This window comes from Pseudorca crassidens, chromosome X (genome assembly GCF_039906515.1).
Source record: "Pseudorca crassidens isolate mPseCra1 chromosome X, mPseCra1.hap1, whole genome shotgun sequence".
Lineage (NCBI taxonomy): Eukaryota > Metazoa > Chordata > Mammalia > Artiodactyla > Delphinidae > Pseudorca > Pseudorca crassidens.
In genome coordinates, this window is record NC_090317.1 from 118,448,831 (window position 1) to 118,475,223 (window position 26,393).

At 39.6% G+C, this 26,393-nt stretch overlaps 1 protein-coding gene and 2 pseudogenes across 3 annotated transcripts in view; 1 reads left to right on the plus strand and 2 right to left on the minus strand.

Moving 5' to 3' along the window:
- The window catches only part of CDKL5 (cyclin dependent kinase like 5), a 182,815-nt gene that overhangs the window by 87,106 nt on the left and 69,316 nt on the right, over positions 1 to 26,393 (minus strand). The window lies entirely within an intron of this gene.
- On the minus strand, positions 15,782 to 17,020 carry LOC137217283 (gap junction alpha-1 protein-like; annotated as a pseudogene).
- Positions 22,994 to 24,461, plus strand: LOC137217585 (actin-related protein 2/3 complex subunit 1A pseudogene; annotated as a pseudogene).

Sequence of the window (26,393 nt, forward strand, 5' to 3'; positions counted from 1 at the left end):
TTGCAGTTACTAGGTTGCCAGTAAAATGAATGCAGTTACTAGGTTGCCAGTATTTATCAAGTTATATGAGAAGCCTTACTAAATTAAAAAATTATTATTTATTGATTCATTTCTCCACCTGAAACAAGGATTGCTCTCCTTCACCATCACCTCTATTCCATTCTGTGATGAAACTAAAAGATTTCCTCTAGTCTGGCAAAACGTAATATGAAAACAGATGTCACATAATTACTAATATCTAACATGTGTGTGGTATGGGATATTCCCAGTGAAGGAAATTGTCAAACACCCGGAACTAGCTAATACATCACTCACAGTGCTGTATAGTAACATGGTCCCCAAATCCTCAGTGCACACGTGCTACAAACGCTTCCAGTCATTTTGTATTAGCGGAGTTCCAGGAAATGTAGGAAGAGGGGTAAAGCTTGGGCAGATACGGAACAGAAAGAAGGGAGGAGCCTCTAGAGGTGAGATATAAGAACATGAGTTTAGTGGGAAGAGAAAATCAAAGGGAGAGGCTCTCTTGAAAATGTAAGCCACATTCTTAAGGAAGCCACTAGAATTTCCACAGTAAAGTCCTGAACTGTTTTTACTTGAACATTACAAGTGAGTGTACCCAGTAAAGCTGTGAGACTTGGAGCCACCTAGATGGCTGACATCTGAGTGCCACAAATATAAGAATAAAAAACATAAAAGTCTAGGACCATTTAGCTGATAAATGCAAACAAACTCACACACCTGGAAAGCCTTTATAAGTACTTTTAATATGGCCCAGTATAACTGTTAGTGGATCAATATCAACCTGAAAGGATATTGGCTGACAATGTCAAAGGATGTAACCATGACGAACTAAGGAAACTAGTTCATACAGAATTGTACACTTAAAATGGGTACCTCTTATTGTATATAAGAAGGTACATTCTTTGTATGTAAATTATACCTCAATAGAGTTTTTTTGAATAGAGTTGATTTTAAATGCATCATTTAAAAATAATTCACCTCATAGTTATAGACTAATATAAACTGACTACCCTAGTTATTATGATAGATTAGGTAGTTAATGAAATGTTCAAAAAATAAAAGGTAGTTATCAAGATAAAAGATGAGGCACCCAAAGAACAATTTTCACTTCCCCCTCTAGCAAAGCAAATAGCAACTCTCTTCACTAGAAAGAGATAGGTGAACTTTCAAAACAATTTAGCTCCATATTTATAGATCATACAAAATTCTAGGTGTACTTAATTTCATACAGCCCACACTTCCAGACATTATATACAGATGCTCTCAAACCACCTTGCCTACACCAAACTCAGACTTGGTATTGTCAGCAAATGAATGGAAATTTCAAAGAGTACATGGTAGACAGCATTTCAGTTTAGTAATATTAACCATCATGTTTGTACTGTAGTTATTGTGCAATTGTGTTACAATTTTATTTCATTTTGCCTTCATTTTATAACAATGAATAGATAATGAGAAAATGAAAACTCCATTTCTAGTGATCAAGTAATTGAGACAAAGATAGCATTAATTAGGCAGGCCAAATGCAGGCAATCTACAACCTCAATCAGACAATCCTTGGATTTAAGCTGTGTTCAATAGTGGACAAAATTTAAATGATGGAAATACATCCTCTAAGACTAAATCTAAGATGTGCCAAGAAAATGTAGCTCTTTAATTTTCTACAACTGATTTAACCTTGCTTTTCAAGCTCTGACCTTGACTTTAACTTGCATTCTGTAGTAGCTCAGCCCTTGTTTGTTTATAGTTTCTTTCTGGCAAATGCTCAGTTTCTCCCTTCAGATTTTCTCCCTGCTCCTACCAAGATGGCAGCTGGATGTATGGATGTGGGTGGGGTTATGTAACTTCACTGTGGTAAGGGAAGGGCTCATAGATAAACATGCACGGGCCCTTGTGCTGTCCCCTGGGGCTCTATGGTCCCCAAGACAAGGTTCCTTATAGGCCTGGACCCCAGACACTGGCCTGATGCTAATGCTGGACCCCGTGCAGGCTGTGGGCTCAGGTATGTGCTCTTGGCTTAGAGCCAAGGGGTCTGGCCTGGTTGTTTGGCTCCTCAGTTTTAATTGGTAAAGCCATCTAGATGCTGCAATCTCATTTACACCTGCTACCTGGCCAACAACTACAGTGTTGCTATCAGCTTGCCCCTCAACACAGCATCCCCACTGACAGGTTCACTGGCTCTCAACCTAGCTACCTGGGGTGTGTAGTAACTTTGGGATTCCTTGGAAGACACTCACAAGCTGAAGGAGGCCTAGGCATCCTCTCTCCGCCTAACTACATCATGCCACATTTTACTCTGCTGTCACTGCTTCCATTGTGACGAGGCAAACTTGCAAGGCAGTTTCTTCCTTGAGTTCCAAGAGGGGAATGGGGCATAAGCGTGCTTCTCTTTGGGCTTTACCCTCAACCTACTGTCCTCCTAAACCCAGAATTTCAGTCCCCTGAGGTCGTGGGAGGGGTGAGGGAAGAGAATGTCAAAACTTGCCTGCCTTAACTCTTCTCTTCTATCCACATTCCTTTGGTATCTGGAAGGGCTGTCTTTTGTTTCTCTTTTAAGTCTCAAAGGAACTTCCCCTAGGAAGAGGCATTCACCCTAAGTCTCTCACATGGAACCATGATAAGAAAAGATCAGGAGAGAAAAACCAATTTACTGACCAAAGATACATCACCAGGTATTCCAGAAAGATTATCTGTTAAATATATAAACATTCAGGTATAATGACAGAATAATAAACAAAGGTTTAGAATTAAAATGGACTGATGATAGACATAAAAATACATGGCCCAAATGAAGGCAAACATCTATTTTCTGTTGAACTAGTTATAGAGACAGCTTGGTACAGATTCCTTGATTGAGAGAAGAACTGACTGTGCCTAACTTCCTCACAGCCAATTTTCCCAGTAAATTATATAGATACCTTGGAAGTCAGCATACTAAGTTTTGCAGACATTGGTGGGTAAACAACGTACAGAACGCTAACAGCCGATTGTTATAGTAGCAATGATAATTGCTACTATAAAGGCAAGTTGCTCACTGCTTCCTGGGAGCCTAGCAAAAACCAGACCCATGAATATAGACTCATACCTTCTGCTCAAGTTAGAGACAGTATAGCTAAAATGGTTATTAAATCATTGCTTAAGAATATCTGATTCTATTCTGCTTTTATTAATCAATAAACTGATGAATTATGCATATGTATATATAAAACATAAAATCTATGATTCTTGATTTTGGGCAAATACTTTGCCCTAATTTGACAATTTCCTATAAAATAAGAAAACAAGTAAAGCCTGGTAAAGAAAGCTAACACACTGTCAGGGAGGGGGAAATTCATGCGCACAAAGGTCTCCTAGAAATAGGACCTAAGAAGTGGCCAAAGCAGGCTGCTTTTATACTTTTTAGACAAAGAAACAATAAATTTGTGAGGAATTGACAGGACAAAGAAACTTGGGCTTTGGGTGCTCAATTAGTGAAGAATTTTAAAAGAGCTTGGGCTTGGGGTAGTAAATTAAAGAAGTAACAAGGTTTATATATACAGGCTTCTCGGCTCCAGATTTCCTATCTCTGATGATGAGGGTGTCCCTCTATCTCTGGATACAGTGAGTGCACCTTTCACATGGGAGATTTATTTTCTGCTTTTAGGGGGACAGAGGTAGGTCAGAGTTTCCTTCTTGCATCAGCTGTTTCTCAAGCAACATCAATTCAAAATAATCAATATGCCATTGTGGCATATTTTGGGGTGACCCACCTTGAGTCCCAACATCACCGAGGCTTAGTTTTTTCCAATTCATGAAAAATATGCCAGGGTTTTAGGACAGAAACATGCTTAAGGAAACTCCAAAGTCCAAAAGCAACAGAAATTATGTTCTGTATAATATCTTTAGGGTAGCAAGGCATAAGGTCCTCAGGTGCGGGATTACTACGACACTGCCAAGATGTGAAAGGCTGGTAGGTATAACAAGAGAAACTGAGAAGCTCCCTACTCAAATAACTGAGCTGGATTACCTCTAGGGACCCTGTGATCATGCTTTCTGACAGATCTATTCACATATAGGCAGACAAGGAAACAGAGTGGTACAACCAAAATCTGAAAAAAGTTACAAGTCACACCTTTTTGCCATAATCATAATCCATGTAGAAAACTGAAAAGTACATTCAACTTAGGTAGTAACAATTTTTCTTTTCTTAAAAAACTTATTTTCAAAGTATCTAGTTAATTTATTGAAAACTTGTTATGTGATGCATTGTGGGGAAAACTAGAAAATGCCAGATTCACTTTCTCTTACCATAGAAAGAGATTTGTATCAAACATAAATCAGCAACCTGTAATATTTTTGAAAGAGCCAGAAGTCTGGCTTATCTTTATATCCAAGTAGCCAGCACTTTATCTTACATGTGATAGGTATGCAATAAAGGTCTGCTGAAGTGAACTGTACCATATTTTCACACAGTCATGGAAGAGGAACTGTTTACCACCATCACATAAAGAAGCTGGATGACCTCATATATGCTACCTTAAGCGCTAAAGCAAAAAAGAAAAGGAGGGGGAGGAGGGAGAGAAAAATTCCAAAAGTGGCCGTGCCTTTGAAACAACCATGGAATATAAATCTCAAGCAGTGCAATGTTTCAAGAGAATTAGCCAAAGAACACTGTAAACCTAATGAAATTCTGGTATGTCTGGCTACTTGATGTCAAGATTATCATGGAAGCTTTCTAGTTGAAATCCTCTTCTAGTAACATTCTCCCAAGGCCTCAGTCAGGTCATCAGTTTTGCACCTAACAGATATTTCAAACATACTCTGCTTGTCAATCACTGGATTCAGGAAAAGAAACATATATTACATTTCATGCAGCCTGGAAGCTGTTCAAGACGTCCAGTATAAAGTTTTAATTCCATGCTTCATCTCCTAACTTTTAAGGAAAAGCACCCCGCTCCTGTCACAGCTAATTATTCACAGTTTCTCAACTGAGCCTTCACACATACTTGCTTTTATCTGCTCACACTCTGCCTCCAGCATTCACCCTTTCTTCATTCATTCATTTGTTCAATCAACAAACATCTCCCAAGCTCCTATTAGGTGACAGGCACTGTGCTTAGCAGTGCGGATACATAGGAAACAAGACAAATCGGGGGAGGGTCCCTGTTCTTATGGCAGTTACATTCTGGAGGGAAGAGACATAATAAGTGAACAAGTATCAGGCAAGAAGATAATGGTAACTGCTATAAAAGAAAGCAAAACAGGTCAACAATAGAGTGTTGATTTGGGTAAGCGAGTACCCAAGGAAGTGACGTTTTAGCTGCTACTTAAATGATAGGAAGCCAACCCTGCTACTTCTAGTTAATTCTTCTTTTCCTCCTTCAAAACCCTCCTTCGGGAAGCACTGCATGATCCCCCAGCTTGTTTTGTGTGCTCCTCTCTTGCGGTCGGTAGCACACTAACCACACCTCCTACCAAGCTCTTACCACAACTTCCCTGGAATCTCTGGTTTGCAATCCTGCCTCAATGCCCACCTCAGACCACAGTTAAGATCCAAGAGTACAGAGACTTCACATAACTCTCGCCCCTAAGACCTAGCAGAAAGGCCTCCAAATGGGTGGGCTGGGTGAATTAAGCAGTTCAATTGCTCTAAGTACTTCTTAAGGATCTTACAGGGACCAAGAAGAAATGAGGCAATGGACACACAGGGCATAGAAACGGGATAAGTAAATTTTATCATAACTAAAAACATCACAGAAAATAAAGACTGAAATATTATTTTTGTTAAAAGGACCAATCCCCTGAGTTTTGAAATGATCTGTTTTGTGACATTTTCATTCTCTGTTGGCCCAAGAACTCCTCAAGGGCAGAGACCACATCCCAATCATTATGCTGTCATGAGCCTTTCCCTTCCAGAATGTGGGTTCTCTACAATCACTAATCATGTCCTTCCTGTTTTTTATTCCAAACATCCAGCAGGATCCACTATAGCAGGTGTTTTAACAGATGTCTGCTTAATGAATTACATTTTAAGTTTCAAAGCTCACTCCTGTGGTTTCTCTTGAGCCAGAACTAACAAAGAATCTTTATATATCAACAAAGAATGTATTTAAACGGCATGGATAACAAATTAATACAAATTTTAAAAAGGTATCTGCTTCAGATAAATCACGCAGTTATTCAGATAAATCACATAGTGAGAAAGTGCCTGTAGAAATTTAAGAACCAATGGTATGAAAAAACGCAAATTAATGGATGACTTTAAGAGAAATTATACATTATTCTCTAACAAAACATGGCAGAAATTTTATATTCAACATTGTGTGTTTATAAGGGACAGAACAAACTGTTAGATTATACTATCAAGTACATAGAATACATATGTAAATGAAACTTGATTCCACGTTTTAAATGAATGGAAAAATTTACATATTTTCACTGAAAAATCAACTTAAAGGGCAGCACAAATCTTTTCTGAACAAAGAAACTTGGCTACATTACAACCACTTTATAATAAGCCCCTAAAGTAGAATTTAAATCTAAGGGCATGGATAATATTCATATAATGACTTGTGAATCACATCCTTCTAGTTATTCTACTACCTGTATTTGAACAAAAAGGCACCTAAAGCAATAGAAAATGTCACAACTGTATAAAGAACTGTAATAAATAATAGATATATCATAAAAAATAATCTGGTTAAATTTTCTCTTGAGCCCTAAACAACCAAAGAAAAAGGCAGAAATTTCTAACAAAATCATTATTTCCTACTTTCAGAAACAAATAAAAAAATCTGATTATTAGAGGACTATATACTCCAGCTTAAAATATAAGATATGGACAGGTTATTTTTCATACTCCTGTTGCCAGATCTATCTATATGGTTTCATATGAAAGAAAACAAAAAGTGTTTCTAATTAGCAACACTGTTTAATTACATTTAATTCTGTGATAATTTTCAGAAGCCCAGAAGCACTTCTTTCAGACACAATCTTGATTTCAAACAAATAATAATACAGCAAACTGAAAGTCAAAGGATGTCACACATCCAGAAGAAGTGTGAGCACTTCAGATCCAGAGCCACACTGCCTGGATTTGAATCCTGGCTCTACCATCTACTAATTGAGAGACTTTAGGCAAGTTTGTTAACTTCTCGGTGCCTCAATTTCTTTTGTCTAATGGAAAAGCATCAATTAGCAGAGCATTAGACCAGAAAACTGGCTCTAATGATATCACTTATTCCTGAGGTTGCTATTAGGATTAAATGAGAGGATACAAGGAAAATGTTCAGAACAGCACATGAGCTAAATGTTATTACCGTTATTACCATCATCAAGTTCAAAATGCTCTGCTGCGGGGCATTCCCAGATCACTAAAGCAAGTTTCCAGAGGAAAGCCAAGAGCATGGGATTTGTCCCTGAGGGGCTTCTCCTGACCCTGGAGAGAACTAACAGTCCTTACTACATAAAGTCCACTAAAGTCCCAGTAAAGCCAAACTTCCCGTCCAATACGCTAATGCCAAAGAAAGCTGACACTCCTCCTGGACTGGGAGGATTACCAGGCTGCAGCTTCCGCAGGAGGCAGAGGAGTGTCCAGAACTTGGGACAGTGGGGGTGCTTGAAGACATCCCTCCAGACTGATGACTAAGCACCAGAGCCTGGAGAGCTGAGGCCAGGGAACCAATGCCCACTGGAGCACAGCTCCTGGCAAAGGGTTTAATGGTAACCTGAGTAACAAGCAATGGTAACCATGGTAACAACAAAGCACTAAGGACTACGCCCCTTGCCCCATTTGCCTGGTATGTCATAAAACAAAGGAGGCTTGTATCAGTCCATGGGAAGCAAAGGAGCGCCAGTAATACCAACAAGCCAGGTGGTGTGGAGTTAGATTTAGTTTTATTTCTAAAATAAAAAATTGTGTTTCTACCTGAATGCCATGGGGCAAATTAAAATCTGTTTCACAGGACTTTGACTCCATAAAACTGTGAGATCTCTGAAGGTAAGGACTAAGTTTCAATCACAGTGTCTGATATGTGGTATATATGAAGAATGAACTCATGTTTATTATCACATAAATGGTGTTTACAGAATTTTCACACACACGAAAACTTGTACTTTTGGTAAAGATGGAGTAGCCCCATTTCTCCCAGGTCCTTCCTCTTAAAACTAAAAACCCTTGTACATAACACACAAAGATAGGAAGAAAGGGTGGAAAGCAGGAGGACGAGCGCCTAGAGACTTCAGGACCTGAGGAACACCACGGCAGTGAGTTCCCTGGGATTCCTCACTGTCTCCCATGTATGCCCAACAGGGTGCCACAGAAGGCTCTGACCTGGAACCGACAAGAGACAAATATAAAAAAGTGCCAAGAAAAGCCTGTTCCCACCGCTAAAAGACCAAGAAAAGGATGAGCTAACAATGGAAAATTTTTCTGGCAATACTCACCCTACTCAGGCAAACATGAATGGAAAAACTGCACCACCACCCCACTGAGGTTTCAGTGGGGCTAAGCGGGTAGACACTCTTACACACACACACACACACACACACACTGTCTCCCCCCCCCCTCCCCCCGAGGAAGCAGGGACCTAATCTTCCATCCCCAGCCTGGCAGAAGCAGGCAGCGCTCCATTCCCCTCTTGTGGTGTTGGTGGGTCCAGCCCCTGAGCTGATCTTCTATCTTCCCCTAGGCAGAAGCAGGCAACAGTACGCTGGCGCCCCTGCGAGGGTAGTGTCTGCAGGACAGAGCAGAGGCAGTGCGAATTAGTGGTCCACTTTCTCTGGGAAGGTATTAACCGGGCCAAGTGAGGAGCTGAACACCTGCCCCATCTATCTGCAAGGAGGCAGTGGGAGTAAGAGCAAGACTTCTGCAGAGGTGGTATCAGGGGGTCCAAGCAGGAAACTGAACATACACCCCCCACCCGACCCTCACACAATCCCACAACAGGGAGGCTGCCTGCTTAGCAAAAAAAAATCAAAAAGGATCCAGAGTCTCATAATATACAAATCGACCAGGATAGAATAAAAAATCACTTGTACCAAGGACCTGGAAAGTCATAACTTGAATGAAAAGAGACATCCACCAAGATGAAATAAATGTTGGAATTATCTGACAAGGATTTTAAAGCACCTCTAATAAAACTACTTCAACAAGCAACCCCAAAATGCCCATGACACAAACAAAAAATAGCCCCAACCAAAGCCTGCTCTCTCGAACTAAAAGACCAGAAAAGGAGCAGCCTAGCAAGATGGAAAACTTGTAGACAATAACCACTCTACTGCAGCCAGATGAAACAGTAAAAATTGTGACTCCATTCACACCAGCAAAGGCAGAGTGGGAAGCAGACCCAGTCCCCTGCCAGGGTAGTGTCAGTGGAGGCCACGTGGGGAGCAGTAACAAGGCACACCTGCCCCTCCCGCCCCTCCTAACCAGGGTGGTCAACATGTTACCAAATGCAAGTCCGTGTGCGCAACGCGCAGTGAGGCCAAACGATACCAAAACGTCAGCGTTTGGAGCAGAGAAAGGTTTATTGCGGGGCCATGCAAGGAGATGGGTGGCTCATGCCTTAAAAACCCTGAGCTCCCCAAAAGCTTTCAACAAAGCCCTTTTATAAGAAAGGTGAGGGAGGGGTGTGGTTAGTTGTTGCAAACTTCTTGGTGTCAGATCCTTTGTTCTTGAGGTCAGGTCATGATGTTCCTGTAAACCTCCACCTAAACAAATGCTATTCCCTGTTCTGACAAGAAAGGGCAAGGTTCCAAGGATCGACCTTCACCCTCCAAGGTCCAGGCCCTGGCTAAGAAAAGGGGGTCCCTGAGCGGGAGCGTTCGTCCAGCACCCAGTCTGGGTCCTCCCACCAGTGCCCAGGTCCAGCTGAAGAGGCAGCTCTCAGCTGGCGGCGCCCACCCATCCGTCATCACTGAGGGAGCCAGGCATCCAGGACTCAGCCGGCCCTCAGGCTCCTCAGGCCGCCCAAAGGGGGCTGGGGGGGCGGGTCCTATGGACTGTGACCCATGGAGACCGCCACCGCCATTAGGTCAAAGAGGCGGGGATGGGGGACAGGTTTGCTGTCGCCTCAAGGCCTGGGCCTGGCCAGTGGGCAGCCGTGGCGAGGGCTCGGGAGCCCTTTGGGACACAGCCCACAGTCTGTCCCCTGGGCCCCCAGCTCACCTGACAGCCGCCATCTGCCTCTCATCGCGCTCTCCACCGCGAGGACCACTGTCTGGCCAACCATTGGCAGAGCTCGACCTCTAACCACCACGCTAAGGCTCGCGCGCTAACAGTTGTGCGGTAATGGCCACGTGCTCTCGGCAGTGTGCCCACCCAGCCCCTATTACAAACAGAGGCCTAGTGGAGAGCCCAACTCCCAACCACACCAGTCACAAGGAGCCCCCTCTCCAGTGGGTGTCAATGGAGGCGAACTGAGGAAACCAAATTTCCATCCCCATCTGGTGCCCCCTCCCCTGCCAGAGGAATGTCAAAGGAGGCCAGATAAGACAGAAGATTAAATAAGGTCGAATCTAACGACATAATGTCCAAAATGTCCAGGTTTCAATAGAAAATGACTTGTCATGCTAACGACCTGGAAAACCTCAACATGAATGAGAGAAGACTATCGAGATGCTAACACAGAGATGTCAGAATTATCCGATAAAGATTTCAAAGCAGCCATCATACAGAGAAGTCTAAAGGAAATTTTAATTTCATATCACTTAATGAAAATATATCAAAATATGTGGGATGCAGCCAAAGCAATACTAAGAGAGAAATTTATAGCACTAAATCCATGTTAGAAAAGAAGAAAGGTCTCAAATCAATAATCTAAATTCTTACCTCTACACTAGAAAAAGAAAATAAACCCAAAGCAACATGGAAAGAAATAATAAAGATAAAAGCAGAAAGCAATGAAATTTCAAAGAGGAAAATGACTGAAAAAAAATCAATGAAGCAAAATCTGTTTCCACAAAAAAATTGATAAAGTTGATTAACCTCTACGAAGACTGATAAAGATTTTTAAAAAGAGAGAAGACAAAAATCATCAGTATCAGGAATGAAATAGGGGAGATGCCTACAATCCTGTAGCCATTCAAAGGATAGTAAAGAAATACCACAAATTTTACACTCATAAATTTGACAACTTACAAAAAAATGGGCCAATTCCTTGAAAACCACAAGCTACCAAAACTTAACCAAGACGAAATAAACAATAGTCAGAAAATTATTAAATACAGTGAATTTGTAATTTTAGAGTTTCCAATAAAAGAACTCTTCAGGCTCTGATGGGTTCACTGGAGAATTCTGCCAAACATTTAAAGACGAATCAGCATCAATTTTACATAATCTCTTCCAGAAATTAGAAGAGGAAGAAACACTTCTTAGCTCATTTTATGAGGCTACTACTATGTGGATACCCAAACCCTGTCAGACAGCACAAAAAATGGAAACTACAGACTGATATCGCTCATGAACTCAGGCACAAAAATCCTCAAAATATTAGCAAATCAAATCCAGCGATATATAAAAAGAAGTATGCACCATGACCAAGTTGGATTTATTCCAGATATGCAAGGCTGATTCAATATTTGAAAACCATATCAACATGGTAAAGAAGGAAAATCATGCAACAGAAGAATCTGACAAAATCCAACACCCATTCGTGATTAAAAAAAAAAAAGAAACTCTCTGGCAAGCTAAGAATGGAAGGTAATTTCCTAAACTTGATAAATATCATCCACAAAACCCTACCGCTAACATCATATTTAATGGTGAAAGACAATGCTTTTTCCCTAAGATTGCAAACAAGACAAGAAAGTCTGCTCTAATCATTGTTACTTAACACAGTATTGTAAGTTCTTATCAGAGTAATAAGCGAAGAAAAAGAAATAAAAAGCAAACACATTGTAAACAAAGGAATAAAATGGACACAATTTGCAGATGACATGATTGTCTACATATAGAATCCCAAGGAATCCACCAAAAAACTCCTAGAACTAGTGAGTTTAGCAAGATTGTAGGATACAAGATAAACACACAGAAATCAATCACATTTCTATATACAAACTATAAAAATGTGGAGACAGAAATTAGAAGCAAAATACCATTTACAATTGCTCCAAGGAAATGAAATATAAACCTAAAAAAATAGCTATAGGATCTGTATCCTGAAAATTATAAAATGTTAATGAAAAAAATTGAAGAGAACCTAAATAAATTGAGAAACATACTGTACTCATGTATCAGAAGACTCAACAAGATGCCAATTCTCCCCAAAATGATGTATAAATTTAAAGTAATTCCTATCAAAATCCCAGCAAGTGTTTTGTAGATATAGGAAAGATTATTGTAAAACAGAAATTGAAAGGCATATGACCTGGAATAGCTAAAGAAATTTCGAAAAAGCAGAATAAGGTGGGAGGAATCACTATATCTGATGTTGAGGCTTGCTACAGAGCTACATATCAGTAGTCAAGACACCATGATACTGGCAGAAGGATAAACACATCGATCAATGGGACACCTCAGAGAACCCAGAAATAAAGCCACGCGATTATGCTCAACTGATTTTTGCCTGCAAAAGAAATTCAATGGAGGAAGGAGAGACTTTTCAACAAGTGGTGCTATAGCAACTGGTCATCCACAAGCCAAAAAACAAAGCCTCAACCTACATCTCTCAAACAACTTATACAAAAATTAACTCAAAATGGATCATGGACTTAAATGCAAAATGTAAATCTATAAAATTTTAGAAGCAAACAAAGGAGAAAATCTTTAGGATAAAGGACTAGACAAAGAGTTCTTAGACTTACCACCAAAAATACAATACATACAAGGAAAAAAATTGTTAAATCACCTCATCAAAATTAAAATATTCTGCTCTGTGAAAGACCCTATTAATAAGCAATGAAAAGACAAGCTACAAGCTGAAGAAAATATTTTCAAACATATCCAACAAAGGATTTTAATCCAGAATATATATATTTTAAAAACTCCTTAAACTGAACAGTAATAAAACAAACATTCAACTAGAAAATGGACAAAAGACACAAAAAGATATTTCACTGAAGAGGATACAGAGATGCCAAATAAGCACATGAAAAGATATTCAACATTATTAGCCATTACAGAAATGCAAATTTAAACTACCATGAGATCACCTACATACCTATCAGAATGGCTAAAATAAAAAAGTGATAATACCAAATGCTGGTGAGCACATGGAGAAACGAGACCAGTCATACATTGCTGATGGGAATAGAAACCACTCTGGAAAAAGAGTATGCTAGTTTCTTACAAAACTATATGCTCATTTAGCATACAACTCAGCAATTACACTCTTGGGCATTTATTCCAGGGAAATGAAAACACATTCACAAAGAAACCTGTACATGAATGTTCAAAGCAGTTTTATTTGTAATAGCCAAAAACTAGAAACAACCTGAAGGTCCTTCAATAGGTGAATAAACCGTGACACCGCCACTCTGTGGAATACTACTCAGCAATAAAAAGGAACAAACTATTGGTCCACACAAAAACTTGGATGGGTTGCAAGGGAGTTAAGCTGAGTGAAAAAGGCCAATCTCAAACGGTTATATACTATATCATTATATTTAAATAGCATTCTTGAAATGACAAAATTACAGAGATAAACAGATCAGTGGTTGCCAGAGGACAGATAGAGGGGAAGGGAGGGATGCAGCTGTGGCTATAAAAAGATTGCATAAGGAATCCTGGTGATGAAACTGTTCTATATCTTGACTGTGGTGGTCACATGAATCTACACAAGTGATAGAACTACACACACACACACACACACACACACACACACAAGTGCACGTAAAATTGGTGAAAGCTGAGTAAGGTCCATGGATTATATCAATGTCAGTTTTCTGGTTATGATATTCTGCTATAATTATGTAAGATATTACTATTGGGAGAAATGAGTTGAAGGATATATGGAATCTATTATTTCTTATAATTGCATGTGAATCTGTATCTCAAGATAAAAATTTAAAGAAAATCAAGCAAGCAATAGGCGAAAATTAATGTGAAACAGGAAGTGAGGGTGGCAGTGTCCAATCTAATTCCAAGGTTTCAAGAGTTTTGCAGTCTTCCACAGAAACACACACCCCATTAGAAAATAATAGTGATTCTTCCTCAAGAAAAGGTTTGTGAGGAGGAAATGTGAAACACTCTTGACTAAACCAAGAGAATGGGTTTTCCAAATGAGACTGTCAGAGCAAGATGCAGTCAGATGGATTGGCAGGCTTAATGCTGTCCCCAGCTTCACCTTCCCCGGGTGCCGTTGGGTGGAAGGAAGCTTCTGATGAAGAGTAGATCAGTTAGAAGAAAAACAAAGAAGCTACATTTTTTTGCACATCTGAAAGTAGTAAGTATATCCGTGATCCTGCTACATATAATTAAAAATGCTAATACTAAAACCTTCTCTAACATAGTCTCCACAATTCCATCTCCAAAAATCTATTCTCACGTATTTTGCTTAGATAAAGATGTACCAGTGAAGAATTCAAAAGACTAGGAAGATCAGTGCAGCCAGAAGCTCTCAGAGAAGGCAGTGATGCAGATTGCTCTCTTAAAACTTTATTGAACAAAGAACACTCTCTAGAATATATGATGGGCTAGGTCTACATTGCATGCAATAAAGCTGAACATGACAGTAGTTCAATGTGAAATGTTAAACAAATTAGTATTTCTCACTGTACAAAACTGCTTATGTAGCTGCCATGCAAGAATAAAGTATTAAGCTCAGCATTTTCACCAATCATCTGTGATGAGCTTTAAAAAAGACATTTGAAGAAATGGTTAGATTTCTTTGGTATATATTTCAAACAAATTAGTTACATGGATAATACTCAAACCTCTTTCAACCTCTCTTGCATTCCAAATAAAATCTTAGGACAAATATCAAAAATGCTTGCCACACCAAAAGACAGACTGTCAAACTCAAAAGAATATAAGTTCTGAAATAATGTTTATTCAGTAGGGTTTATTAAATTGGATAAAGGCAAGAACTGTCAGTTACTGCAAAATTCAGGTAAGAACACTTAGTAGTCCAGCTCTAAGCATTTCTTTTAAATTTCTCACATTAATGAGTTCTGTTTATAGTACTAAAATTCTATCATTCAACCATCAATGATTACATTTCAGAAAAAGGAAATCATTTGTGACATCTTTCTACAAAAGAGAAAAAATTATAATGAATAGAACCAGTATCTAATAGGATACACCAGGGGTGGGGGGGGGGTTAGGAAAAAAACAGTGCTTTATTTTCACAGTAGAAATTATGTAATGCAAACATCATTTTGACCCACACCAAAAAGTCCACGAGAAAAGCTCAAATTTGAACACTGTGAGCATTATTTTAAAATCTATGTTTGTGAGTTTATACTGCATCTGTTTATACCAATACGTGGCAAATATCTATCACTTTCACATACACTGAACCATTCTAGGGGAATATGGGAGAGAAAAAGGCCTTACTTATGCATCACCTAGTGCAACTTTTACTTAGAATGCAAGCTGAGTCAACCATTTTAAATATGAACATGTATCCCTGTTAATCCCTCTCTCTTCATCCTTCTATCCCAGACACCTCAAAAGAACCGTGGTAGTCTAACGTCTTTGTATCTGCTAAGCCTCACCACTGAGGTTGTTGAGTACCACCTCCACTGAAACAAAAGTATACTGTCTATTGCACTTTCCTTTTCTTTAACAATTGAGCAGAATTGTAATGCTTTCAACCACGTGTGTAGATTTCTAGGTCATTTACACTGCTGCTGGCATGACTGCTGGCTCTGCAGAACTGCTGCTGGGCTGCAATGGCCAGTGTCTAGTAGCTAGATTTTTTTTAGAATTCCGCTTGTCAACAGGGAAATCAAAAAGCTGTGTATGTGAGTTAGAAACGGTGCTTCCTGCCTGTCCCATTCGAACTGGCTATGTGCTGTAATTAGCAGGGTTCTGCTCACTTCCTTGTTTGCTGTAACTGTCGCAGGAAGAACTGTTTCTGTCTCCAGGAACCAGCTTGTCCCTGTGAAGGGACATGGTGGAGAGAGCAACAGTTGATAAGGAGCCATTGGAGGGGCTTGGCAGACCAGATGTATTGTGGTAAGGCTCACGCTCTGGATTCTTCACATGGTCTTTAATGCTCTCAAGAAAGACACAGAAAAGCTCTATGATATTCAAGGCAAGAGACACCAAGGACACCAGCGGCATGAAGAGGATGAAGATGCTTTTCTCTGTGGGGCGAGAGAGGAAGCAGTCCACCTGACGTGGCAGGGGTCTCGCTTGCAAGTGTAAACCGCATTCAGGCGGAAGCCATAGATGTACCACTGGCTCAGCAGGAAAGCCACCTCAAAGACTATCTTGAAGAAGAAACAGATGGTATAGGTTCACAGCAAGCCCCTCCTCATTTTCACCTTCCCATGTTCTTCAATGCCATACTTGAACTTCTTGATTTCAATTTCCTCCAAGTGCACCTCCACACTAGCACCATCGGTTGGGGCAACTTTGAGTTGCTCCTCTTTCTTGTTCAACTTCTCATCCTTTCGCATTACACAGATCACGTGTGCTAGGTACAGAAGTGTGGGGACAGATGCAAATACAATCTGAAGGACCCAGAAGCACACATGAGAGATTGGGAAGGACTTATCGTAGCAGACGTTTTCACAACCAGGCTGTCGAGTGTTACAACAAAAGGCAAACTACTCATCATCCCAGGTTAACTCAACTGCTGTACCCAGTAGCAGGATTCAGAAAATGAAAAGGACTGAGAGCCATACCTTCCCTCCAGCTGTGGAGTAAGCTTGAACCCTGTCGAGGAGTTAGCCTAAGGCACTCCAGTCACTCATGCTGCCTGTTTGCTGTTCTTTCCCTTAAAAGTGAAGTAGGCACGCCAAGTGACTGCACTCCTTAGAGGACGAAGTAAAATGAAAAAGCAAGTTCAAGAACTCAAAACTGTCTAAAGCTCACAAGTCTGCTACTATTTGGTACCTTCCTCATTCTTCCCCCTAATGAAAGGCAATTGCTGATACCTGATAAAAGCTTATGTAGATTCATTTTTCATACATGGTGAGTAAATACTCTTAAATAAGGATGTACATATATTGATAATGGGACAATTTACAGAAATAGGGGAACAAAATAGACACATTTAAATATCTTCAATTCCAGAATAAGGCAATCTCCAAAGATTAAAAACTCAAACACAGACACTGAATTAAAAATTTACATGCATATACTGACTGATTCATCTTCAGACTTTTCAGGGCCATCATCTCCCAAACAGATAATGATATTCATCCAAGCATTATTTATGGAGTGCCTACTAGATGCCAGGTACTGTACTAGGCACTGGTTCCTACTGTGATTCCTTTGGAACTCACAATCAACTAGCGGAACAGATAATCAAAAGCACAGTATTTTATTGATTTTTTAATTACAATTAATTGTAAGATAAACCATTATTTTATTTACCATTCAGAAAGCAATCAAGGTATCCAGGGTAAGATGTGCCCCAATTTCAGAAATGTGGGGGTAAATGTATATCTTAGAATCAATGAAAAAGGCTAAGTGAGTAAGTGAATATACAATTGCAAATTTAAATAAGTGCCAAGAAGGAAACAAATAGGCACCAACAGAGATTACCACAAGGAAACCCAGATTAGAATGTATAGAGTCAGCCAAGCAGACTGGAAAAACCGCTGCATGTGAAGCAGCAGCATGGGCAAAAATTTGAAGAGGGAAGGACTCACTGTACTCAAGGAGCTAGCTCAAAAGCAGGCAGCAGGGTTACCAGGTAGTAGGCAGAGGCAGCAGAATGGTGCCAGAGGGGGCTACCTCAGGCATCTGCTTGGCAGTAGCAGAGAATCCCAGAGGCAGAAACTGAAATTACACTGTGACGCTGGGGCAAGATTGAGGCCATTGGAGAAATTATTAATGGCAGTTCAGGAGCTCTAGGGGACAGTGGGAGGGTTGTGGGAGGAACCAGGATGTAAAAGAGGGATGTACAGATCAGTACAGAGACAAGGGTTCTGGGCTAATGGACGGCCAGTGAGTTTCGGTGGTGACAGAAAGTAAAAGAGGATGTCAAGAATCATGGGTCTGGGCTTCCCTGGTAGCGCAGTGGTTAAGAATCTGCCTGCCAATGCAGGGGACAGGGGTTCGAGCCCTGGCTCGGGAAGATCCCACATGCCGCAGAGCAACTAAGCCCGTGCGTCACAACTACCGAAGCCCGTGTGCCGAGAGCCCGCGCACTGCAATGAAGAGTAGCCCCCGATCTCTGCAACCAGAGAAAGCCCGCGCACAGCAATGAAGACCCAATGTAGCCAAAGATAAAAATTTAAAAAATAAATTAATTTTTTTTTGAAAAAGAAAAGAATCATGGGTCTGATCCTGAGAGTCTCTGGAGAGGGAAATATGCAATCTATACTAGTGCTGTGGTCCTGAACGCTGTGGTGAATAAAGGGGCATTTTGCAAGGGTAGCTGCCATTCCAGTTAGCAGGGAGTAGTAGCAAGATCAGGACTAAAAAAGAAGAGCTGCTACTCTCTCCTTATCTGAGAACTGAAGTCAGGTCTCTGCCAACAGGGGCCTCAATTTAAATACTTATTTACTGAATGTGGACCATTATCTTCAGTTGAATTGTTAGCACATGGAAGCTTTTTTGTTAAGACTAAAATGCTGACACACTGCGTTCATTCTTGTGGGTTTCTTCTCAAGAGCTTTTAAAAAAAAAATCTCAAGAGGAGCAACTCTGATACCATCCACCAATCTGTTGAGAGTGGGTGGAACCTGACATGGGGCACAACATACACCTGCTGTGCCACTACTGAAGACCTTCTCTTCTTTCTCCATTTCCTCCTGACAGCACTCTTTCTTTTTAAGAAACGTCTCTGAGCAAAAAGCCTACGGAAAAGTTTCTGCCTCTAATTCAGAGCACGCCAGACAAACAGATCTTACTTTAAAACGGAGGACCACAGCTAACTGATTATTACATAGCAAAAATAATTATTTTCAACCAAATTATCTCAATACAGCACTGACTCATCATTTTTAAAACAAACTTTATTTAGTATATTAAGATAACATTCATAATATTTATATTTTAATTCTCCCACTTTAAAAAATTTAATTCCCAAAGGTATTCATTTTAAACAATCAGGAAAATTAAAAGAGGAAAATATTTCTTAAAGTAAAAATAATATGAATTTGCCTACTAATAAGCAATCTTAAATACCATACAGCTTATTTGTTTCTTGGTTTAATGGCTGTTCCTCACAGTAGATTCAGTAAGAAAAATAAAACTTAAAATGAAACCTAAAAAGGGGGGGCAAGGTTAATACAATTTACAATGCCTCAACTACCCAAAGTTGGTTACAACTGTTCTCCAAGGATAAGCACTGAAGCCTCCCAAAATGCAATTTTTTAGCAAGTAATCAAATTATAAGGCTTAAAAGTACACACAGTGCTTTCTCAGTTGCTTAAATAACACATTTTAGCCAAACTGTCCTCTATCACACAGATTCTGAAAGTAATCCTATTAAGCTAAAATCACCAAGATGTATAGTTTATGATTAATACATTCATCAAGGTTAATCGAAAAGAGACCATTTGCAGCATAAGAGTTGGGCATTTATTCTCATTAGTTTTTCAAATTTAACCAATGCTTAGTCTCCAGAGATTTCAAAGTGCCTTTAAAAATTGAGTTACTTCTTCAAAAACAAGTGGGGTAAAATAACAACAAATGAAGGTTAAAGAAAATAATCCCTGAAACTACTTTAGCATGGTTAAAGGTACCTGATAAAACAAAAAACAGTGCGAGGGGTGGGGGGGGTCGATAATTCTGGTTACTTTAGGATAAAATTATTAGCAATTTTCTAGAACTACATGAAAGTTCTCAACATTTTCAAATATTTTGCCTGGAAAAAGTTCTTACTAAGCACTTTGAAAATATACAGATCTGAGATTCAAAGGGATGAAAATAACTGATCTAGCTAAGCAAATGGCTCATAGGCAAGTTAAAAGCCTCTTGTTGAACATTATTTTTAAACTGGACAAGGTATTTCCAATTTAAAAATATAAATATAAGATTTCAGGATCAGCTCCAACACATAAGGTGCTTCGATATTGTCACTCATGTCCTTACAACAAAAAAAACCTGAACAAACTGCCAATCAGCAACTTTTATTAGGCTTATCAGAGAATTGAGGACACAGGGCAAACTGAACTCTTGAAATCTGGAGAAACAGGCAAATACAGAGAATCACATCCAAGATCAGCTTACCTGGAGCAGAAGGTGCTGGAGTTAATACACTAGTAAGAAAACTTAAATCGTAATTTTGACAAAGGCTTGTGAGTAAGAACTCCTGGGGGTCCGATCTTAGGAGAGCCTCTATACTCTCATGGCTTTACCTCCAGGAACCTCACCAGGTTCTGACTGTGAAGATACAAGAACAATCTCCTCCCCTTTTGGGTAAGAGGAAGAGAAAAGTGACGATTTTGAAATACACCCATGGGAAAAAGTAACAGTTTTGAAATAAACCCAGAAGGTTCTCCATAGCAAAGGCCAACACTCCAAGGGAAAATATACCAGAGCCTTCTATACTGTCCTGGGAGGGGGAAATTAGCCAACACAGACTTCTCTAGACTTGTTTCACCTAAAGGAAGCAGGGGTTGGGGGAAGGCTAAGAAATACTTCTGAAGGTTGCAGTCCAGGGCTCAGGCCCACCAAAAGACTAAGACTTGGTCCTAAGATTATAAAACACTTGCCCTTCCCCACACTCTACCACCACATCACCAAGGTTCCACAGTAATCCAGTAACAGTGGATTACAACGGAAAGAGTTGCAAGAAACAGACTCTACTTAAAAAGGACTTCTTAGGGAAACCCAAAGATAATGGGGGAGAAAATTTTAAAAATAAAGACACTAGAGGAAACAGAAGCCTCTGGCATCTACACCTACAACAAACATTAAACACAGCCTAGCTCCTAGCCAAATTAACATGAAACCTTATACTACAGGCCTATTTACCTCCATTTCTATTATCCAATATATCCTACCTGGCTTTTAAAAAACACTAAAAAGTATGCTAAAAGGCAAGGGAAAACAGAGTGTGAGGAGATTAAGCAAGCATCAGAACAAGACTCAGATATGGCACAGGTTTGGGGATTACCAGTGATAATTTCAGACAGGGAATTTAAAACAACTATGATTACTATGGTAAGCACTCTAATGGAAAAGGTAGACAACATGCAAGAACAGACAGGTAATGTAAGTATATACAACTCTAAGGAAGAATTAAAAGGAAATGCTAAAACTCAAAAACACCATAACAGGGCTTCCCTGGTGGCGCAGTGGTTGAGAGTCCACCTGCTGATACAGAGAACACGGGTTCGTGCCCCGGTCCGGGAAGATCCCACATGCCACGGAACGGCTGGGCCCGTGAGCCATGGCCGCTGAGCCTGTGCGTCCGGAGCCTGTGCTCCGCAACGAGAGAGGCCACAACAGTGAGAGGCCCGCGTACCGCAAAACAAAACAAACAAACAAAAAACACCATAACAAAAATGAATAATACCTTTAATGGGCTCATCAGTAGACTGGACATGGCCAAGGAAAGAATCAGTGAACTTAAAGATATGTCAAGAGAAACTTCCCAAACTAAAATGCAAACAGAAAAAAGAATTTTAAAAAGGAGAAAAGAATATCCAAGAACTATGGGACAATTACAAAAGGTGTCACTGGAATACCAGAAGAATAATGAGACAAAAGAGAAAAAATATTTGAAGGAATAATGGCTGAGAATCCTCCAAAATTAATGACAGACACCAAATCACACATCCAGGAAGCTCAGAGCACACCAAGCAAGATAAATACCCAAAAACTCTACACCTAAACATATCGTATTCCAACTACAGAAAACCGAACACAAAGAGAAAATCATGAAAGAAGCCAGAGGGGAAAAAAACACCTTACTTATAGAGAACAAGGATAAGAAGTACATTTGACTTCCTGTCAGAAGCCATGAAGTGAAATATTTAGTGTTGAAAGGAAAAAAAACACCAACCTAGAAGGTATTCAGTGAAATTATCCTTCAAAAGTGAAGGAGAAATAAAAACTTTCTCAGATAAACAAAAACTGAGGGAATTTGTCACCAGTAGGCTTGCCTAGTAAAAACTGTTTTAAAAAGTTCTTCAGAGAAAGAAAATGACATAGGCCAGAAAGTCAGGTCTACACAAAGAAAGAAAGAGCATTGGAGAAGGAATAAATGAAGGTAAAATAAAATCTATTTTTCCTATTCTTAATAGATAACTGTTCTAAGTAATAACAGTAATAGCGTATTTGCTAATTATAGCAAATGGATAAGTAAAATGAAAGGTACCTGTACTATCTCAGAAGCAGAGTAGAGTTATCCGGTAGTGGACTTAGATGATAAGTTGTAAATATACACTGTAAACTCCAGAGCAACAACTAAAAACCCTTTTTAAAAGAAATATAATGGATATGCTAAGACAGGAGAGAAAACAGAATCATACAAATGGTCAACTGAAATCAGGGAAGGAAGAAAAAGGGGACCTGTTATTGTTTAAAAAAAAGAAGTATAACAAATAGAAAAGTTACAAACATGGTTCATATTAATCCAAGTATATTGATACTCACTTTAAATGTGAATGGCCTAAATATACCAACTAAAAGAGATTGTCAGAGTAGATTTTAAAAACTCACATTAAATATAAAGATACATCTAGGTTCAAAGCAAAGGGATAAAGAAAGATATACCATGTTAATATTAATCAAAAGAAAGCTGGAATAGCTATATCAGTTTTAGACAAAGTAGACTTCAGAACGAGAAAAATCATCAGGGATAAAGAGGGGCATTAGAAAATGATACATTCTCCAAGAAGGCATAACAATCCTTAATATGTATGCACCACACAAGACAGCATCAAAATATACAAGGGGCTCCCTCTGGGCCTCGGTCCTCCACCCGCGTCCGCCAGAGCCTGTTGGTGTCCATTGACCAGAGTCTGTGAATTCAACGCTCCGAGCCCGTCTGGATGGCCCTGACTCCCAGCTGTCTATCCTTCGAAAACACTAAGAATAATGTCCCTGCACCAATTTTTACTAGAGCTAATCACGTGCCATGCCTGGAACAGGGATCGTACCCAGATTGCCCTTAGCCCCAGTAACCATGAAGTCCACATCTATAAGAACGGGAGCCAGTGGGTGAAAGCTCATGAGTTCAAGGAGGACAACGGACACATCACAGGTATCGACTGGGCTCCCAAGAGTGACCGCATTGTCACTTGTAGGGCTGACCACAATGCCTACGTCTGGGGTCAGAAAGGTGGAGTTTGGAAGCCGACCCTGGTGATCCTGAGAATTAACTGCGCAGCCGCTTTTGTCAAGTGGTCCCCGCGAGAGAACAAATTTGCTGCAGGCAGCAGAGCACAACTCATTTCTGTTTGTTACTTCGAGTCAGAAAATGACTGGTGGGTAAGCAAGCACATAAAAAAACCCATTCGCTCCACGGTCGCCAGTACACCCTGGGGCAGCAAGATGCCTTTTGGTCAGCTGATGTCAGAGTTTGGTGGCAGTGGCACTGGCGGCTGGGTGAATGGGGTCAGCTTCTTTGCCAGCGGGAGCCGCCTGGCCTGGGTCAGCCACGACGGCACCGTGTCTGTTGTTGATGCCTCAAAAAGCGTGCAGGTCTCAACTCTGAAGACAGAGTTCCTGCCCCTCCTGAGTGTGTCGTTCGGCTCAGAGAACAGCGTTGTGGCTGCTGGCCATGACTGCTGCCCCATGCTCTTTAACTACGACGACCGTGGCTGCTTGACCTTCGTCTCCAAGCTAGACCTCCCGAAAGAGAGCATCCAGCGCAACATGTCGGCCATGGAGCACTTCCACAACACGGACAAGTGGGCCATGACCAAGGACCGAAACACAGCCCTGGAGACGCTGCACCAGAACAGCATCACTCAAGTGTCTATTTATGAGGTGGACAATCAAGATTGTCGCAAATTTTGCACTACTGGCATTGACGGAGCCATGACCATTTGGGATTTCAAGACCTTAGAGTCTTCTATCCAGGGCCTTTGGATAATGTGAAGCTGAGCGAGCCTCCCAGATCCAGCATGAGGACAGATAGGCTGCACCAAGCAACTCCACCATTCGCATGATGGGGAGGAGAGCCAGCCTCCAGGAAACACTGAAGACGCATAAGGCGCAAACCTTGTTCTGTGTTTTGTTTGAGTGTAATTGGTGAAAGTGTTGGTTTTTTAAAAGCAGCAGTGATTTGGGGTGTTTTTTTTTGTTTTTTTCTTTTGCTATTTCATTCCATTCTTGACCAAAGCTTCTCTTTAAGCAGTTTATTATGGAAAATTGTCACACTAACTTAACGGAAGGGGTGGGGGAGGTATGTAAATTGTCTGTTAAAAAATTAAATAAAAATATTGAACAAAAAAACAAAACAAAATATATGAGGCAACAGACCTGCAAAGAGAAATAGACAAATCCACTATTACAGTTGGAGACTTCAACACCCCCTTTCAGTAGGCAAAAAAAAAAAAGAGAATAAAGATAGGTGAATTGAATAGCACTATCAAGCAACTAAATCTACCTGCCATTTACATAATACTTCATCCAACAGCAGCAGAATACATGTTCTCAAGCTCACATGGAATATTCATCGAGATAGACCAAATTCTGTACCACAAAACACAAATCAGCAAATTTTAAAGAATAAAAATCATACAAAGTATTTTCTCACACCACAATGGAATTAAACTAGAAAACAATAACAAAAAGATAAATGGAAAAATCTCAAAATATTTAGCCATTAAACAACACATTTCTAAATAATACATAGGTCAAAGAGGAAATCTAAAGAGGACTTTTAAAATATTTTGAACTAAATGAAAATGAAAATACAAATCAAAATTTGTATGATGCAGCAAAAGCAGGGCTTAGAGAAAAGCTTATAGCACTGAATGCATATATTAGAAAAGAAAACAGACTTAAAATCAATAACCTAAGCTTCTACCTTAGGATATAAGGCAAAGAAGGACAACTTAAGACTAAAGCAAATAGATAAAAGGATAAAACAATAAAAACTATAGCAGTAATCAATGAAATTGAAAACAGGAACTCAGTAGTGAAAAAAATCAATGGGAACAAAAGATGGTTCTTTGCAAAGACTGATAAAATTGATAAACCTCTAGCCAGGATAACCAAGAAAAAAATGAGCGAAGACACAAATTATTAATATCAGAAATGAAAGAAGTATCATCATTACCAATCACGTGGACATTAAAAGGATAATAAATGAATATTATGAACAAATCTATGCCTACACATTTTATAACTTAGATAAGTGGACCAATTCCTTAAAAGATACAAACTATCAAAATTTACACAAGGAATAATAGATAATCTGAATAGGCCTTTATCTATGGAAGAAACTCAAACAATAATTAAACTTCCCAGAAAGAAAGTCCCATACCTAGATGGTTTCACTGGTGAATTCTACGAAACATTTAAGGAAGAAATTCTCTACAATCTCTTCCAGAAAACAGAAGTAGAGAAACACTTCAAAGCTTACTCTATGAGGACACATTATGTATGGTATTACCAATACCAAAACTAGATAAAGACATTAAAGAAAGGCAAACTACATGAACACAGATGTAGAAATCCTCAACCAATATTATCAAATCAAATCCAGCAATGTATAAAAAGAAATACACATCTTGACTACATGGGATTTATCCCAGGTATGCAAGGCTGGTTCAACATCCTAAAATCAATTCATAATCAACAGATGAAAGTAAAAACACCACATGATCATACCAAGTGATACAGAAAAGCATTTGACAAAACCCAATACCCATTTGTGATAAATACTCTTAGCAATCTAAGAATAGAGAGAACTTCCTCAACTTGATAAAGAACATCTACAAGAAACCTACAGTTAACATCGTATTTAATGGTAAGAAACTGCATGCCTTCCCACTAAGCTCAGGAACCAGACAAGAATGTCCTCTCTCACCATCTGTATTAAACATTGTACTGGAAGTCATAACTAATACAAGACAGGTAAAGGAATTAAAAGGTATACAGATTGGGAAAGAAGAAGTAAAACTATTTTGTTCGCAGATGACATGACTGATTATGAAGAAAATCCCAAAGAACTTACCCCCCAAAAAACACTGGAACTAATACGCAATTCTAGCAAGGTCACAGGATACAAAGCTAACATACAAAAGTCAATCACTTTCCTATATACCAGCAAAGAACAACTGGAATTTAAAAATTAAAAACAATACCATTTATATTATCACCAAAAGAAAAAAAGTACTTAGGTATAAAGCTAACAAAACAATTG